Raw genomic sequence first — 19,889 nt, 5'->3', positions numbered from 1 at the left:
GTGCCACCTCTGTACACTGTCTTGCAGATTTAGTGCAACAAAAATGAAGGAAAGTAAAGGATAGACAACATAGTTGTGCTAAATCTGCAAGACATATGTTAAACTAGCCCAATATGCCATACTGCTGTACACTGTGCCTGGTCGTTCTCATGTAATAAGCCGTGAAACTGTGCATCCTTTCTGCATCATGCCGCCAAGATGGCTCAGTAGTCATGGCACTCGCCTGCTGGCCCGAAAGACGCAGGTTCAATCCCAGCCGCAACGGTTACATTTCGATGGAGGCAAAATTTTAGAGGCCCATGTACTATGCGATGTCAGTACACGTTAAAAAAACCCCAGGTGGCTGAAATTACCCGGAGCCCTCCACTACGGCGTCCCTCATAGGCTGAGTCACTTTGGGATGTTAAACCTTCATAAACCATAAGCCTTTCTGCACTATATTTTGTTTAAACTTAAGTCCCCTCCTGTAAAGCCCTTTCAAAGGCTGACAGTATCAGCAAAGGACTCTGGTATCGGCGTTTGCAGGTGTCTTTCAAAAAAAGTTCCTTGAAAGCGGGACAGTAAAATTAGTCTGCACAGAGAGATTTGCATCACATGCAAATAAATGCAAATACAACACATATATATACGCCTTATTAACATGGACACTCCAGCTTTTAAGCAAAACTGCCCATAAGGTGAGTCATCACCCATTTCACTCATGTAGACTATTTGAGCACATACTGTGTTCCATTATTATGACACTTCTATAATAACACTTTCTTCTTTCCCAGTGAACATGGTTTCAGAGCAGACTTCTCGTGCAAAACGGAACTTTTTTTTTCATTTACAAACGATCTTCACATCAATTTAGATTTGCTATTATTTAAACAAACGTCATTTACCTAGATTTTTCCCAAGCATTTGATTGCATCCCTCCCCAAGCCATGTCTAAACTTGCGTCTCTGTCACTCTAACCTAATCTAACTAACCGTTTACAGTTCTGGTGATCTACTGAAGGGGATCTGTTCTCGCTCTGCTTCTCTTCATCACAAGTGTTGCTTGTTGGGCGAGTTGGTGATCCATGAGAATAGAGCAGCGCGTAACAAAACAGGACACAAAGGAGAGACACAGAACGACACGAGCGCTAACTATCAACGGTTTATTTCTGGCTGTCGCTACGTATAAATACATGAGCCACAACGAGAAGCGAAAAAGATTGATAAGTCAGCCTTTCGCTGGTTGCCATCGATCTAGATAGGAGAGCTCTTTCGCTGACAGTGCCACTGATGCCACGCTCACACACTTGTTACCTGCATGCGAAATACTACGAGCCTCAATAATATCTCGAACAATCTCATCATTGTGGCGGGTTATGATTTGGCTCTTCTTAAAAAGTGGCATGCACGAATTTGGACGGTCCCGTTTCTCAGACCCGACCTTGCAGTGACGACAGTGTTGGCTTAGGTGGTCCAGTGTTGTTTTCATTAACATTGTAGTCATGTTCTTTTAACCTGCTATTCACACATCTCCCCGTTTGCCCAATACACTCATGGCCACAAGACAACGGTACGCGATAGACAACACCCTCCTCACAAGTGACAAATCGTTTTTGATGGTCTATTACACATCTTTTTTTCTCCTGGATACCGCACGGATTGGTCTTTTTGCAAAGCATAGACAGTTTTACGGGTGCTGAAAATACAACTTCAACGCCTGCTCGTTTTCCTATTTTCTTTAGGTTGTGGGTTTTGTTACGCGCTGCTCTATTTTCTCTTCATCATTCCCATCAGCAACCTGCCATCTGCAAATATGTCATCTGTCGATCTATTTGCAGATGATTCCGTCACTTACCGCAACATCTCCACTAAATGTTACAAAACGACCTTGACCGAATCCAAAAATGGTGCTCTGACTGGCTCATGCAGCTTGACACTTCACATCTCATGCAAAGGCTCCGTTATTCATTTCTCGTACTCCCTGAATTCCATGACACTTCAATTAACAAGCTCATACAGGCACCTCAGTATCGAAATAAAAAACAAATTAATATGAGCCGACCATAATCACCAGACTTTGTGCAGGCACTTCCAGAACTCTTGGCTTTATCCGAAGATCACTTGTTATGTCCATCAGACAACTAGCGCACGAAACATATATCCACGCTAAAATATAATACGCCTCATCGATATGGAACCCTCACCGGGCATATCTGATTGACTCACCTGAGGCTATCAAAAACACTTCTCAGTATTCATCTTGGCTTAGCACAACCCATACGAATGAGTCTCTCGGCCTCAAACCCCTAGTGCTCCTCCGCCAAAAAACTGCAATGCTTTGTTTATTGCACAAGTCACACTTCCACCCTGGTTGTCTCGTTGCCTCTCTGCCCTGCAGGAGTCCTGTGCACACGCGGTTCCTTCAGGTTCTCGCTATCAAGTTGAGCGCCTGCTCTGTGCTGGGTACCCACACCACCTAATTTGCGGCGCATGCAAAAGCCTGCTTCAAAAACTCAAAGCTACAGAATGAAAAGAGCAATACACAGACCAAAACCCACCTTTTGTCATGCCATATGATCATTCCCTTTCCCACAACATTAAGAAGGTTTGCCCCCTACTGTACAAAGAAAAAAGAGATGCCAACCCGTGCAAGATAAACCATTGGTGCAAGTTCATCAAATCCATTTCTGAAGTGATCTACGACATCCCCCTGTTGTAAGTCCTACATCGGACAAACTGGCCGCTGTTTTAAAGGGACTGTGCAATGAATTAAAAGTCGCTTGCAAATGTTTTCCATGCTTAGAAATGACGCTAAGAAGCGTCCACACTAAGTATGAGTGTTCGGAAGTGAGCACGCAATCTATTATGAATTTTTAAAAACCGAGTTTTTTAAAATTCGCGGGCCGTTTGGTGTTTACGTAGTGACTGGCCTTGAAAGTGAAATCGTGAAAATAGACATCACTAGTTCCATGACGTCGGCAGGCCACCACATGATGTCATTCGCTGGAGCCACGGCAGCCACGACGTCACGGGCACACTTCCGGTAGCCGTGAAAGTCGTCTGCTCGTGCTGCCGCACGAGCCCCTCGGGTAATCTTCGCAGTGCGACATAATTCGAGACCGGCGATGGAGAGAAAACCAGTCTGCCGACCAGGTCTTCACGCAATTGGCCGCCGAGTAAAAACATTCCTCAAACATGAACAAGATTTACGTTCATAAGAAGCTCTGGGATAGATGAATGTGAAAAATATATCATTTCTGAAATTTCATCCCACAGCCGCTTGCTGCTGCTTGATGCGGCTCTCCTGGCTGCGCTCCATGCTGCTGAAGGCGTCACGAAAATCGAGCACAACTTTACTATGGGACGGGCTTGCACTAAAGGCAATGTGACTAGAGTAGTTCCTTTATTGTGGCTCTGGCTAGTTCCGAAGCGCCCTCATCTACGGCACCGATGCGAAACCAGCTAGGCTTAGCGACGACCAGGGCAGCCGGGAAGCAGCGCAGTTCGTCGCTCAGCGCCCCCGCAGGCGGCGGCGTTGCCGAAAGCTCGGCTCTTGCGCAGGCATGCTGTCGTTGCTTGAATATAGCAGGCAGCCTTTCTCACGGCATGGCTTTTTTGTCTTTTCTGGTGCGAACGTGAAGAAGACCGAGCCAGCTGGGCGGGCCAACTAGCCTGGATCCCGTCATAGCCTGGGCCGCGGTCATAAAAATTAGCCTATGGTTTTTGGCGTAAAATCATAAACATTGGTATAGAGAAATGTGAAAAATATATCATTTTTGAGGATCGTTGATCAATACCGAGTTGCTGGTAGAAGTAACAACTGTGATACGAGCAAATTTCTTGCCAGAATCGCCTCGCAGCTGCCGCTGGCCCGCCGTTGCTGTCCGGCTCGCCTGACGCCCGCAGCTGTCCGCTAGCTCCGCTGCCGAAGGCGTCGCGGAAATTGACCATAGTTTATTGCGAGAATATGCTGTTGACAGCAAAGCGATATAACAGTGTACCGTTTAATATAGTGCAGGTGACTTCCGAAGTGGCGTCCGCTGCGCCTGCGATGCGAAAGAAGCTACAGGCCTAGCGACGACAAGGGCAGCCAGACAGCAACGCAATTCGTCGGACGGTGCGACCGCGGGCAGCGCCGTTGCTGAAAGCTCGCTACTTGGGCAGGCATGCTTTATTGCTGCTCGAGTATATATCAGACGGACTTTCTGATAATACGGCTATTATGTCTTTTCTGGTGCGAGCTTCAACACCAAGCCAAGCAGCTGTCGGTCACTGCTGTGGGGTGGAAAACCGTACGCTTTGAGCTTGGGCCAAGCGGCGCATCGATGCTTGCCACTCCGAGTGCCCCTGCTTGCAGTGGGGCTGCAGTTCGCAAGCGGCAACCGGTGCAGCGCTGGCTAAGTTTTGGCACATGTGTCACCTGCTTTACTTCCGTCGCGAGTGTCACACTTCAGATATGCACTTCTGAAGGAAGCAAATATATCTGGAGCGGGCGTGGGGACAGTGTCGTCATGCGGCTGCTTCATGGAATGCGTTTCTTCATGCAGATAACAGCAATGCTTCAACTCAGCGCGGGACCTATGGCACCAGCTGATGCCATTCCGGCTACGCCTGTGACTGTCGACGTTCAATTTGGCAGCATGGAAATTGGAGAACTCTGGCAACCCTGCTACACTATGGCTCCATCGTACAAGTCCTGCGCATCGTCCACGACATCACCTTTCCATCTGGATAAAAACGGGCTGCAGCGACCTGCACCTTTCAGTGGGCGTGGGGACAGCGTCGTCATGCGGCTGCTTCACGGAATGCGTTTCTTCATGCAGGTTGGTAATAAGGAATCCATGTTTGCTAAGAAATCGAGCAATATGTGCCTGCTCCTGTTCCCACGCCCGGGAGTGCTGCTGATTTTGCTCGCCCAGTGCTTCGATGTTTCTCGTCAACTACTTCTGGTGTCGGGGGACGTTGAGCTTAACCCTGGCCCTGGGGTGGGCTCTGGCGCTGCCACACGGTCCAAAGACAGCGCTGTTGATATTTTTCTGCAGAAACAGCTTAACGACATGTTGACTCTGTTAGAAGGCGTTAATTCAAGGACCGCTAAAATGGAGTTAGAGCAATCACACTTTATAGCCTCTACAAGTGAAATGAAACTAAATCAGGAATCTATGATTAGAAGCATTGCCGATATTGACACGAGGCTGTCGGCAGTCGACTCTAAATCATCCGCCAGCGATGCGGCGCATGGGGAATTGCGGATTTTGCGTGAGCTAACTGATCAGCTTGTCAATGAAAATAACAAGTTACGTCTTGGACAGACTGAGCTGGAAGACCGGCAGCGCAGGGACAATCTTCTGTTCTTCGGCGTACCCGACAGTTTGTCCGAAACGTGGGATGAAACGGAAGAAAAATTATTGAACCTTGTTTCAGGCTGCTTTGATCCTGCTCTTACGAATGACATGTTTGAACGAACACACAGGATTGGTGCGTTCTCGGATGAAAAGTGTCGTCCGATTGTTGTGAAGTTCCGGTCTTTCAAAACAAAACAACAAATCCTAGTGCAGTCTGCCAAACTAATAAATAAAAAGGTCACTGTAAGTGAAGATTATTCTTTGTAGACACGTGTCGCTAGAAAGAAGCTTGTGCAGTTCGCGAAGGATGCTGACTTTAAGTATAAGTTGAGGTACAACAAACTGTATTGTAACAACATATGCTACGCCTTTGACCCTATTCGCGATAGCATTTTCGAGCTAGCTGGCCCACCGGGATCTTTAGTGGCCCCTTATCGCACTGCTCCTGCTTCTGGCTCGCCACACGCTTCGCCGTAGAGATACGGGAGGGGCAGTGGACGGGCGACTGGAGATAAGACAGCACTTTCAATTCTTTTCACAAACATCAGAAGCATAATACCAAAGCGGGAAGATCTAAACTCTGTCATCGACTCATGTGATGCCGATGTTGTATTGCTGACCGAAACGTGGCTCTCTGCAAAGATAGAGAGCAAGGAACTGTTCGATTGCAAGAAGCGCTACAATGTTTATCGTTCTGATAGAGGTCACAGAAGTGGAGGAGGTGTTTTAATAGCCATCGCCGATAATATTGTGTCTTCACCCATAAGTCTCTCTATTTCTAACACCTTGGAGTTGGTTTGGGTTGAACTCCGTGTTCATTTCATGAAACTGATTCTGGGCGTTAAATCGCAAAAGGGAAACAAAGCAGGAACAAAGCGATTGCGAATCGATTGTCAGTAAGCAAAATATTAGATGTTTTCCGAGAGGTTTTCGCCGGGCTGGAATCCACGTTCGAGCTGCCACAGGACTCTGTGATTAGATTCTTGGACATAGAGATAAAAAAAGAAGGTGGTAAGCACACGTGTTGGACGTACCTGATGAAAACGGGAAAAAGCTTCTTAAGTTATCATTCCGCGCACTCTAAGTTGGTGAAAAGGAGTTTAGCAAGCAACAGTTTGGTGCAGTGTCTTAAGAAATCGTGTTCTCATCAGGTAGAACGTAGCATCAAGAGGCAAATTGATAGGCTAAGGATGAGTGGGTACCCAGACGCGTTAACGTCTGTGGCTGAAAAGAATCTACAAAAGCTACTGGATAGCAAAATACCGCAGAAAAAGCATGCAGAGCAGGGTGCTGGTGTTGTCGTCATTCCTTATGTACATAATGTTTCGCATGGATTAAAGAAAGTAGCAGGCAGATATGATGCTCCCCTGGAGTTTACCGCACCCAGGAAATTGGTGAGCCTTTGTCATGAAATGAATAAGTCGAAGAAAAAATTAGCTAACACTTGTGGTATCGCACACCAAGAAAAGTTCGTAGAATGTGCCACCGGTATAGTCTACAAAATTCCCTTGTCATGCGGCATGAGCTGCATAGGTCAATCAGGCAGATGTCTAAACACCAGGTTGAAAGAGCACAGTAATAACTTGGGAAAAATAACGAATCCCGGAAACCTCGCCCCCCATTGCGCAAATCACAAATGTTCGCCATACTTTGATCAGACAATTTTAGCTCGGGCAAAGGAAAAGAAAGATAGGGAACTAAGAGCAGCCTTTGACATATCGGAGGCCGGTGAAGAAGAGTGCGTAAGCACACCCTCGGTGTTGTTATCAAGTGAGGAGGTGCATCTAATCAAGAGACGAAGGAGCGTGCGACACAGCCGTTGGCATCGTATTGATTGTTTCAGCACGTTCGTGAAATGTATTTATGTACCCTCGTACCAGAATAAATTTTAGTTGTTAGTCGCGCTTGCCCTGTGTCCTCCGTTCCAGTTGTCGTTTGGTTAGTGTGTAGCGCGTTATTCAAACCAAATGTACAACCAACTTGCCCATATTGCTGCCTTGCTTACACAAATATATCTGTCCTCCGTGGCGTCGTGGGTGTAGTCGTAGATTCTCAGTCTGGAGGGGCCAAGTTCGAGTCCGCATTTTTGAACACTTTTTTGCTTTTTTAAAAATTTTTTAGCCTTACATAAACTCTCCCTTGTTTACCTGCGACCGACTGGATGTATTTTTCGTGCCATGCCTTTCTGACCCAACAATCAGTTCTGCTCAGTACTGGACGGCACTCGTTCTAGGTTCATAATCACGATTGTTAAAGAGTTACTATATGGGCATTCAAAAGAGTTTTGACAAATTTCCAGAAAAGGGTTGTAGCGCCGAAAAAGACAACACATAGCAAGTGAGAACATGCACCAACTAGCCCCCCAACAAGTATTACTCAGTTATGACAAAAGAAGAGTGAGAATGAGAAAGGGCCAAGTCGGCGGGAGGTCTCGCACATCGTCTCGCTAGTGCGACATGGGAGTTGCCAGACCATCGGCCAACTGCCGTCTTGTGGGAGACCTGGCGCTGACCTCGACACTCGGCCGACTGTTTTGTTTTTGCCGGCGCAGTGTGACATAGAGCCAGACATCACGACGACACGTTTTTGGCAGACCGAATCAGCGGACTGTTGGCCTAGTGTGACAGGCCCTTAAAGCTGCAACAGACGGCAAGCAAAGGAATCCGACATGCACCACAATCCAGGATGACAAGAGCACAACCGGTCTTGAGGGGAGCGTGCGTGGCCCCCTCAGGACCAGTAGTGGGCGAGAGAGACCGGACCGACGCTGCTGCTGGGGTGCGACAACTGGAAGTCTCAAATTGAACGTCAGCCGATGATGTATTCATGGGCAGGGCCCAGTCAGCAGAGCTATTTTCTTTATTTTTTTTTTCTGGTGCCCTGCATGTACGAGTTGAAGGGGAGAGGAAAAGCGTAATTTTTAATCGTCTATATCTTGGTTGTTATTGATGCTAGCTAAAAAATTTTGCGCTGGGGTAACGAGACATGGAATGCCTATCTCTTGTCTGCTTTACGTAACCTCAATTAATTTATTGCATAGTCCCTTTAATGCGTGCGCTCTAGAACATAAGCGATCCATGCGCACCAGCACGGGCAGTAACCTTCCCCTTCACTGCAAAAGCTGAGAAAGCAATAGCTGTAGGCCTTTTCTGGAAAGGACAAAATTCTTGTCGAAGGCAAAAACAAAAACGGAGAGAGAAGTAACCGAGGCCTTCTACATCGCCAAAAGGGGTGACAACTGTGTCAGCTCACCCCCTTTGTCTTTATCGAGGAAGGAGATTGAATTCCTAGATGGGCACGTCCTGGCTATATATATTGGGCTTAATGCACACGTGGCAGTGTTACTATCTTGCATTTTTCTGTCGCTGCCTTGTGCTTACTTCATTTGGGTTTGTAGCTTTTTTTTTTTTGTCATGCTAAAGACCCTTATAAGTCCCCTTCTTTCACGTAATAAAACTAGTTGGAAGTCTGCACTTCGTGTGTTCCTGTTCGCGCCTCTTCTTGTTGTCCTGTCTTCTTCACACAGTTTTAATATGGCTGATCCCAAGAACCAAAAAGCCCAATTTCATGCCTTTTTTCAACTTTACTGCACTTCACGAAAATTTGTTACATGTGCCTTCAATGCTCACCTCGCCGCTTATTAAACTTTTCCAGCACACAGCATTTCCATGGTTCATCCAACGCCTTCAACAAATCTTTCCCTTCCCATCGCCATAGAAGAATGGAACAACCTTCCCAAGGGCGTTGTTACCTTATCTAATCTCTCCAGATTTAGGCAGCTACTCAATATCCACTTTAACCTACATAGCTGCTTTTCCTCGGGTTTCTCTCCCAGTGACCAAAACTGCTTATTATCTTCCATTTTTCCGCATTTCTACATGTTTTTTCACCATTGTTTATTGGATCCAGTGTGCTCGAATAACTGCATTATCTTGTCAACCCTGACCTTTAAAGGGACACTGAGGAGAACCCTATCAAATTTTTTTTGTTAGCAAAATCTGATAGTTCGGCATTTAATGGCTTTGTAGCCGCTTGTCCGGGAGCGAAAGATGCATTTATTTCAAAGAAATTTGGATCCGAAGTTGAAAAAGTTTTTCCCGCCAGAGAGCGTGCGATGCTTTTGAGGGAGCACGGTTAGGTTAGGCGCCGGCGGGTCGTTTCCCCCTTCCTCAGTGAGCAGCCGTTGCAAACTAAATATCATAACCCCAGTGCGAGGAGTCGCGAGGGGCCCATCGGAGGCTGGCCGGGGCTTCGGGGCCAACGGATTGTGATTCCTTGAACGGCGCAGCAGGCGGCGTCAAGGTCTCCCGCAGTATCAAAGGCCAAGTTATTTGTTTATTTTTTGCCACAAAAAACGGATGGGTGCTCAAGGGCGGCCGCGTTTAAAGTTGGCTGAAACTAAGCCGGCGCACGACGCTTCAACAGCTTCCGCTATATCCAACGGGTCCACTGGATCGGGCTCTCTCGCCCACTTGCATGTACTTTCAGATATGAACTGTGAATGGATTAAATTAGCCGAGCTCGAAAAGAACAGCTCCGCCCAACTGCCGAAGCTATTGAATTACGTCACAACGCACACCTCGCCGCGGAGCCGAATCAGTCTGGCCGAGCCGGCGGCGATTGGCACACTCGGCACGAAATAGAGACATGCTCCAAGTCTCCCCGCCAGTGCGGTCATGAGTGCGCCGAAGCCGCCGAACGCGTCGGCAGTCAAGCGCAGTTTGAGTATAGAGGGTCTCGCTTTAGCCAACGTGACGATTTTCGGTAAGTAGTTTGAAGTTGACCGGTACAGCCGGGAATGTTTCGCCGGGCGAGCGTGCGAATACACAAGTGCTGCCTTGTACGATCACCGACCATCGTGCCATCATAGTTTTTCATTGACCGTGGCGATCATCTGACAAGCCTTAACAGGCTCCTACAAAGGTTAACTAGCACTTGAAGCGGCACTTGGAGTTCCTCTGCTGTTCGGCGCTTGTAAATCGAGGCGCGTCAAAAACAAAACCACGGGGCATGCAAAGCTCATAGACGCGAAGCGCCATAACAAATCGATACTCTCCTGGCCGCCTGTGGCGCCGCCAACCATCGGTTTTCTTTGCTTCCAACATTCAGGTTGTCTTTTGCCTGCCTTTCTTGTATGATAAAAGTGCACTATCGGTTTTAAAACAAAACTTACCTTAATACTGAACCGCGCAACCTTCCTTTGTCAGCCTCAAAGATTCGCACAACATGTAGAAAGGAAAATTCCTCCAAGGTGGCGTCTCTTGTCCTATGGCGTCACCACGCTTGTACTTGCGAGATTGGCCTGTGGCGGCGATACCTGTATTTTGGTTCTTGCTATTTTCTACCTTACAAGAGCTTTGTTTTCAGTAAGAGCGGCGGTTTTGTGATCAGGAGCTGGTATTCTATCGATACAAGCCAACTTCAATTTCTCCTCAGTGTCCCTTTAAGAGAACAATAAATGATGATGATGAAAGGAAGACATATCCAGAAAAAAAAATTGGGCCATGGCCTCCCTCTGTACACAGTGGCAGTCATTGAAGTTTAAATTGTGCATAATTTTGGGAGCTCTAAGCCCATTATCCTGGTCACCATCATGTTCGCAATTATGTGGTGAAGCTTGACACGCCTAGTGCTTTATGATAAGCTTGAAGTAGTCTCATGGCTGCATGACCTAAGACTATTCACATCCCATGACATAGTTGGCTGGCAGCTGATCATTGTGGCTTTCAACGTGGCACAAGCTGTGGAGTTTTCTTCACAACTTCATTCAACATGGCTAATAGTAAAGCTCACTGACTGGGCAACTTTGCATTGCAAAGCACGAAAGCACAAAAGAAAGGAGCCATCACTCAGTCATTCGCACTGCGTTCCTCTGATGTCCTGCACTCAAAATCAACAAAAAGAAACATCTGGTTGAGGTAGTTAACATTTTCATTTCATAACCGTCCATATTAACACGACAAAAATACATGGACCCCAATGGGCTTTGTACATTTCCTCCCTGTCTATTGTCTGGACAGTAAGTTTCCATATTAAAGAGGCACAAATGTGTGAGTGCATTGTTACGTTTCGCCTACGACGCGCGGTATAGCCGGCGCGGATGCAACGGACGCCGTGGCTTCGTTCAAAGTGGCGGTCATTTTGGGCCCGTTCAGTGCTGCCGTAACGCCTCTCGCCAAGCGCGTCCAGGCAGGTTTCAATGCCACGTGTCGTCGTGTGTGCGTGTGTGTGTGTGCATGTTGGTGCCCACGCTTGTCAAAGCGCGGCAGCCGGGGAGAGGAGCTCCCCAACTGGGAGGCGAGGAGGTCTGACCGGCGCCGGCCCGGCGGACGCGCACGTCACGTCTGAACATGTCTGAGCGTCGCCGTATCGGGCGCCTCATCCCAAGCCGTTCCTTCTTGCCCTCGACTCCGAGGGTATAAAAAGCCGCTGCCCCGGACGCCAAAGGGACTTCGATTTCTTCCTGCGAGTAACGTGGTCGCCCTGACCGGCTGCTCTTTTGCGATGCCAGAATAAACAAGTTGTTCTGTTGCCAGTCGACTCATCCTTTGCCGGGATCTTCGGATGTTTCCAGCTTTGCCCCAGGCCGCCAGGCCAACGCTACCCTTGGGGCTTGCAACCCTTTTGCAACAACTGGTTGCCAGCGGTGAGATCACGACAACGGAGGCCAGCAGCGAAGATATGCGGTCAACTGTATGCTGAGCAGCACAACGACCATCCGGGAGCAGTGCAACGAGCCCTGTGTGATGACTGGTTGCCTGCAGCGGAACGACTGCGCTGAATTCTTGGCTGCGAGGTTTGGTGAGTGCGGGACTTTCTTCTTCTGAGTTTTGCCAGGCTTTTGTTAGTGTCAGAAACAGAGCTGGTAATTGTGTTGTCGTTGCTGCCGGGTTAGTTTGCGGCAAGACAATAGTAGGCAGTAGAGAAAGCAGCATTCGGAGCAGCCATGGATTTGAAGTCGTTGCGCAAACCGAAATTGCTGGAGCTTGCAAGAGAGTTGGGTCTGGATGTCTCAGACAAACTCAGAAAACCAGAACTGCTAAGGGCTATTCTTGAGTTGGAGGCTGAGGATAACGAGCTGTCGGAATGCCTTGAGACCATTGAGGAGAGGGAGCAAAAAGAGAAAGACGAGCGCGAACGTAAAGAGCAAAAAGACGAGCGCGAACGTAAAGAACAAAAAGATAAAGAGAAAGAAGAGCGCGACCGTCAACACGCTTTGGAAATGAAGCGTCTCGAGGTAGAGATGGAACGCGCTCGTAATGGAAGTCAGGCACACGGTGCAGGAGAACGGGTATCGTTCAAAATGACTGACCTGATGCGGCCGTTTAAGCTTGGAGAGGACATTGGTTTGTTCCTGGTTAACTTTGAGCGAACGTGCGAGAAGCAGGGGTTCTCTTGGGAAACGTGGCCACAGTGCTTGCTCACTTTGTTACCCGGCGAGGCGGCCGACGTAGTCGCTCGCTTGAAGAGAGAGGAGGCAGAGGATTTCGACCAAGTGAAATCGAGTCTGCTAAAGAAGTACAGGCTGTCAGCGGAGGCGTTCCGTCGGAAGTTTCGGGAAAATGAAAAAGGCAGAAGTGAGTCATATACAGAGTTTGCCTACAGGCTTATGTCAAACATGCAGGAGTGGCTCAAAGAAGAGAAAGCGTTTGGTGACCACGAGAAAATTCTGCAGTGTTTCGGGCTAGAACAGTTTTATAGTCGGTTACCTGAGAACGTGCGGTACTGGGTCTTGGATAGGCCAGACGTTAGTACAGTGGCTAAAGCCGCCGAGCTAGCCGAGGAGTTTGTGACGCGTCGGGCTCGCGGAGCTAAGGACGGTCAAAAGGGTGAATTTGGCTCCAAGTCTGAGAGGCCGAAGTTCACACCCATGAGAGCAAGGGGGGAGACACGTAGTGCGGATGCGAGTGAAAGCAGTCCGACCGAACGTAAGGAGACGGCGGCAGCCGAAGCCGAACGCAGAAAGCGGTTCGAGACGAGGCAAGCGCGCGTGTGTTATACGTGTCAGAAGCCGGGTCACTTTTCGGCGCAGTGTCCAGAAACAAAAACAAAAGTCGTGTTTTTGTCATTATGCAGCACTGACGAGAACATGAAGCTTCTCGAGCCTTACATGCGAGACTTCCTCGTGAACGGGAAAGAGTGCCGAGTGCTTCGTGATTCCGCAGCTACAATGGATGTAGTTCACCCCTCTTACGTAGAACCCGATATGTTCACGGGCGAGTGCACATGGATCAAGCAAGCCGTGGAAGCTCATAGCGTGTGTCTGCCCGTAGCAAAAGTGCTTATTGAAGGACCTTTCGGAGCAATTGAGACGGAGGCCGCAGTGTCATCTATGCTGCCCCCCCAGTACCCGTACCTATTTTCGAACAGGTCCGATCACCTCCTGCGCGAGAAGGGGCTTTTGTTTGGTGAGGCTAGCGTTCAGGCCTTAACCAGATCGAGAGTTCGGGAGCTCGCTGCAAAGGCGGTAGTTGCGGGGCCGACGTTGTCGAACAATGAGAAAGGGTCGGAGGCACAGCAAGCTGATATTCAGAGCACGTCCGAACTGAATAATATTGAGCCTGTAGCGCTGAAGGCACCAGGTACTGGAGAGGAAACGCCCGACACGGGAAAGTTAGAAGAGCTATCTGCAGATTTGCTCATCGCGCCTACGTCCGATGGACTTAATAGGTTGCTAAAAGTCAGCCGGTCAGCTTTGATAGCCGAGCAAAAAAAGGATGGCAGCCTAGAAAACATGCGCTGCAATGTCAAGGAAGGTATCGCCAAGAAAAATGCTCGTTTTGTGGAAAGAGGTGGGGTCTTGTACCGGAAGTATCTAGACCGCAGGGGAGTCGAGTTCGATCAGCTGATCGTGCCTCAGTGCTACCGTCAGGATCTGTTGCGCTTGTCGCATGGCGGTTCGTGGTCCGGACACCTAGGAGTTAAGAAGACTAAGGACCGTCTCTTGCAAGAGTACTATTGGCCAGGGTGTTTTCGTGACGTAGAACACTTTGTGAGGACATGTGACACCTGTCAGCGGGTTGGCAAACCAGGGGACAAATCGAGGGCGCCGTTGAAGTTGGTACCTATCATTACGGAGCCTTTTAGACGGCTCGTTATTATTGATACAGTGGGACCTCTGCCGGTAACAGCCACGGGGTACAGACACATTTTGACTGTGATCTGCCCCTCGACAAAGTTCCCTGAAGCAGTGCCGCTTAAAGAACTCAGCTCAGTTGAGATAGTCAATGCACTACTGTCCATATTTGCGCGAGTTGGTTTTCCTGCAGAAATCCAGTCAGATCAGGGCACAGTGTTTACCAGCGCTTTGACGACAGCCTTTCTCGAAAGGTGTGGGGTAAAGCTGTTACACAGCTCAGTGTACCACCCACAATGCAAAAAAACAACGCGAACAAACGGGGACTAGACGAAGAATACACAGGAACAAGCGCTGACTCTCAACTAAAGTTTAATCACAGGAAGCACACTTATAAAAGGAAACAGAAAACGAAAAAAACACAAAATCAGAACGCATGTGTTACTATGTGATGTCCAGATATGCAATCTCACAGTCACGCAGGAGCAGGGATGGTTGGCTGACACATAATCTTGGTTTCTTTGTCATGTTATACGCCTCGATAATTTCCCTGGTCAACTGGTCGGGGTGTTTGTACAAAATGTCAGTAAAATGCAAGGACGGAAAACATGATTGACACTCTCGGCAATGATCAACTAGATTAGTGGAGCGATTAGATTCTAATGAATTGAGATGTTCTCCGAGTCGTGTGTTAATACAACGTCCCGTTTGCCCAATGTATATCTGACCACAGGATAGGGGGATTTTATAAACTACCCCTTTGGAGCACGGCACAAAACTTTTAGCGTGCTTAACACCACAGGACGTTACAGATTTCTTGGGGTTGCGGGACTTATTTTCTACTGCTGAACAAATTTTACTGAGCTTATTCGGGGCCGAAAAAACCACATCAACTTTATACCTATGGGCCACATTTTTAAGACCATGAGACAGGCGATGCACATAGGGAAGTACTGCGAACTTTTTCCGTTTCTGTTCTTTCTGTGAAGACGGCAGCAATGTCGGCGCTTTAAGCTTTTTAATTATTTTATTGCAACCCAAAGTGATAAGCTCAGCTGGATATCCTGCTTCCTTTAGTCTCTTAGCCTGATTATCAAAGCTTTCTTGCATAGCATGGTGACAAGATTTTGACAACGCAGATGACAAGGATGAAACAACAATTCCACATTTCACTACTTTAGAATGATGTGACTTATAGTTCAGCAGCGGTTTGTTGGCACGTGGCGCGTAATTCCAACACATGTGTCCCTTCCCCTCAGTCAAACATAAATCTAAAAATTGTATCTGGTTATCGACCGGTACCTCAGTGGTGAACTGTAAACCCCGTGCATTAGCTTTAAATGCTTCTAACACTGTAGACATGTGCTTGGCATAGTCCGTTTTTTCAATGAGGATTAAAAAATCATCGACGTATCTGAAAATTCGGTACGGCATTCCACACAAATCTTTCTGGATAGCTCTATCCACGAATGACAGAAAAATATCACTAAGCGCAGGCGCTACTTTAGACCCAATACAAACACCCGCTTTCTGGGTATAGAGTGTGCCTTCCCATTCAACAAAGGTAGATTTAACATAAAAAGACAACAGCTCAAGGAACCCAGACACAGCAATACCACAAACACTTATAAACTGTTCTTCATCATTGTCCGAAGTGATGCAATCAGAAACAGCAGTCATCATTTCCTTGTGCGGCAGGGAGTAGAAAATAAGTCCCGCAACCCCAAGAAATCTGTAACGTCCTGTGGTGTTAAGCACGCTAAAAGTTTTGTGCCGTGCTCCAAAGGGGTAGTTTATAAAATCCCCCTATCCTGTGGTCAGATATACATTGGGCAAACGGGACGTTGTATTAACACACGACTTGGAGAACATCTCAATTCATTAGAATCTAATCGCTCCACTAATCTAGTTGATCATTGCCGAGAGTGTCAATCATGTTTTCCGTCCTTGCATTTTACTGACATTTTGTACAAACACCCCGACCAGTTGACCAGGGAAATTATCGAGGCGTATAACATGACAAAGAAACCAAGATTATGTGTCAGCCAACCATCCCTGCTCCTGCGTGACTGTGAGGTTGCATATCTGGACATCACATAGTAACACATGCGTTCTGATTTTGTGTTTTTTTCGTTTTCTGTTTCCTTTTATAAGTGTGCTTCCTGTGATTAAACTTTAGTTGAGAGTCAGCGCTTGTTCCTGTGTATTCTTCGTCTAGTCCCCGTTTGTTCGCGCTGTTTTTTTGCATTATGTATCACCAACTCGCCCGCTTATCTATCCTGTTGACTACCACCCACAGTCGAATTCCGTTGAGAAGCTCCACTCCGTCATGAAGCGCGTGTTGAGAGCATTGTGTTTTGAGCAACAAATTGATTGGGAGCTGTGTCTGCCTGGGGTGATGTTTGCATTAAGGACCGCGCCGCATGCGGCTACGGGGTTTTCGCCAGCTGAGCTGGTGTACGGTCGCTCGCTGCGGTCTCCACTTCGCATGCTTCGAGACTCGTGGTAAGGCAGGGGCGACGACCCCGTCGAGGTCGAGTACGTGCTTAGTCTCCTCGAACGCTTAAGAAGGGCACAGGAGTTGTCAGGTGAAGCAATGGCAAAGGCCCAGCAGAAGGCCAAGGTTTATTATGATCGGACAGCCAGGGCCCGTCGTTTTGAGGTGGGCGATGAGGTAATGGTATTGCGCACATCGCTAAAAAACAAACTCGACGTGCAGTGGGAGGGCCCAGCACGGATTGTTCAAAAACTGTCGGATGTTAACTACGTGGTGAGTCTGCCAGGAAAGCGGAAAGCACAGCAAGTTTACCACTGTAATCTGCTCAAACCCTATAGACAACGGGAAGCAGTGGTGTGTATGATGGTAAACGTTCCCGAAGAGCTTCCGGTCGAGCTTCCGGGACTAGGCTCAGTGACGAACAGGGAAGACACTGATCAGGTCATTAGTGACTTAATCATTAAAGCACCGCTGTCGCCTGAGCAGAAAACCGAACTACACCAACTCTTACAAGAGTTTCAAGGTCAGTTCTCTGAGAGGCCTGGTAGGACTTCTGTCCTTACTCATGATATAGAACTTACCTCGCCAGAGCCAGTACGATCCAAGGCGTACCGGGTGTCACCCCGCCAGCGCGATATTATGGAGGCTGAGGTAAAGAAAATGCTACAGCTCGGTGTTATTGCGGCGGGTGAGAGTGATTATACCTCCCCTTTGATTTTAGTTGAGGTACCGGGCAAGGAACCTTGTCCTTGCGTCGACTACCGCAGGCTTAATTCCATCACTAAGGATCAAATTTATCTGATCCCTAACATCGAGGAGCGCCTTGAGAAAGTTAGTAGCGCTCAGTTTATTTCCACCCTAGATCTTGTCAGGGGTTATTGGCAGGTTCCACTTACAGAAGAGGCTAGTACGTATGCGGCGTTCATTTCACCAATGGGAACATTCCGTCCTAAAGTTTTGAGTTTTGGTTTGAAGAACGCGCCATACTGCTTTTCAAGCCTCATGGACAAAGTGTTGCGGGGACAGGAAGAATTCGCTTTACCGTATTTAGACGACGTAGCGATATTCTCCGCATCCTGGTCTGAGCATATGGCACACTTGCGGGCAGTGCTAACCCGCCTGCGCGAAGCGGGCTTGACAGTCAAGGCTCCCAAGTGCCAATTAGCACAGGCCGAGGTTGTCTACCTCGGTCACGTGATTGGACAGGGTCGTCGCCGCCCCTCTGAAATAAAGGTGGCCGCTGTGCGAGACTTCCCGCAACCGCGCACGAAGACCGATATTCGGTCGTTCTTAGGTGTCGCCGGCTACTATCAGAGGTACATCCCCAGGTACTCCGATATCGCGGCTCCCCTGACGGATGCTCTAAGAAAAACAGAGCCCCAAACAGTCGTCTGGGGCGAGACAAAGGAAAGAGCTTTTAGCGCCCTAAAGAGCGCCCTAACAAGCCAGCCTGTGCTACGATTGCCAGACTACACAAAAGGGTTCGTTGTTCAGTGCGATGCTAGTGAGCGAGGCATGGGCGTTGTACTGTGCCAAAGGGACAATGGAGAAGTGGAACACCCCGTCCTGTATGCTAGTCGTAAGCTGACCTGTCGTGAGCAGGCGTACAGCGCCACCGAGAAAGAGTGTGCGTGTCTCGTGTGGGCCGTTCAGAAATTGTCATGCTACCTAGCCGGCTCGAGGTTTATCATTGAGACGGATCACTGCCCTCTCCAATGGCTGCAGACCATCTCTCCCAAAAATGGCCGCCTCCTGCGCTGGAGCCTCGCTTTGCAACAATATTCCTTTGAGGTGCGTTACAAAAAGGGGAGTCTCAACGGTAACGCCGATGGCTTAAGTCGAAGCCCCTAACGTAGGAATCCGCCTCACAGTTGTTTGTTACTGATGTTTTCTTCCTGAGGCAGGATTTTTAACATATTGCTTTTGTTTAGTGTTTCAAAGTGATGACGTGCTTTCTAGTGCAATTTTCTCATTTGTGGACGCGTTCTGAGTGCTGCTTGACTACTGTAAGGAACTAGGCAGTAGTATAAAAGGGGAAAGAGCCTGGCAGAGCTTAGTGAGGGTTGTCTCGTGCTTGCTGACTGAGCGGTTGCGTTTCGGCGTAGTTCTAACGCTTGCTGGGAACGAGCACAAAAATGGCAACTCTCCCGAAGTCACTTTGCAGTGCCCTGTGTGAACCTGAACCTGAGAACGAGGCCTTCTCTGTGCGCTGCGCTCAAGCAACGTCGAGGGACGACCGGTTTCGATTACGAGCATCATCGAGCGACATCCCTCCGGACAGCGGATGCAGTCCCCTGACCATCGGGATCTCCTTCTCCCGGCGGGGCGGTCTGTTACGTTTCGCCTACGACGCGCGGTATAGCCGGCGCGGATGCAACGGACGCCGCGGCTTCGTTCAAAGTGGCGGTCATTTTGGGCCCGTTCAGTGCTGCCGTAACGCCTCTCGCCAAGCGCGTCCAGGCAGGTTTCAATGCCACGTGTCGTCGTGTGTGCGTGTGTGTGTGTGCATGTTGGTGCCCACGCTTGTCAAAGCGCGGCAGCCGGGGAGAGGAGCTCCCCAACTGGGAGGCGAGGAGGTCTGACCGGCACCAGCCCGGCGGACGCGCACGTCACGTCTGAACATGTCTGAGCGTCGCCGTATCGGGCGCCTCATCCCAAGCCGTTCCTTCTTGCCCTCGACTCCGAGGGTATAAAAAGCCGCTGCCCCGGACGCCAAGGGGACTTCGATTTCTTCCTGCGAGTAACGTGGTCGCCCTGACCGGCTGCTCTTTTGCGATGCCAGAATAAACAAGTTGTTCTGTTGCCAGTCAACTCATCCTTTGCCGGGACCTTCGGATGTTTCCAGCTTTGCCCCAGGCCGCCAGGCCAACGCTACCCTTGGGGCTTGCAACCCTTTTGCAACAGCATGCATGCATGCGTGCACGCACACATGCACGCGCACACACACACACACACACACACACACACAAACATAGAAAATGGTTTATATATAC

The 19,889-nt window shown here is 48.7% G+C and overlaps 1 protein-coding gene across 10 annotated transcripts in view; it reads right to left on the bottom strand.

Annotated features, from left to right (window-relative positions):
• Positions 1-19,889, bottom strand: part of LOC144110486 (transcriptional activator Myb-like) — a 195,247-nt gene that overhangs the window by 116,175 nt on the left and 59,183 nt on the right. The window lies entirely within an intron of this gene.

Source organism: Amblyomma americanum, chromosome 11, assembly GCF_052857255.1.
Source record: "Amblyomma americanum isolate KBUSLIRL-KWMA chromosome 11, ASM5285725v1, whole genome shotgun sequence".
Classification (NCBI taxonomy): domain Eukaryota; kingdom Metazoa; phylum Arthropoda; class Arachnida; order Ixodida; family Ixodidae; genus Amblyomma; species Amblyomma americanum.
The sequence above is the reverse complement of the archived record's forward strand: the minus strand, read 5'-3'. Positions and strand labels throughout refer to the sequence as shown.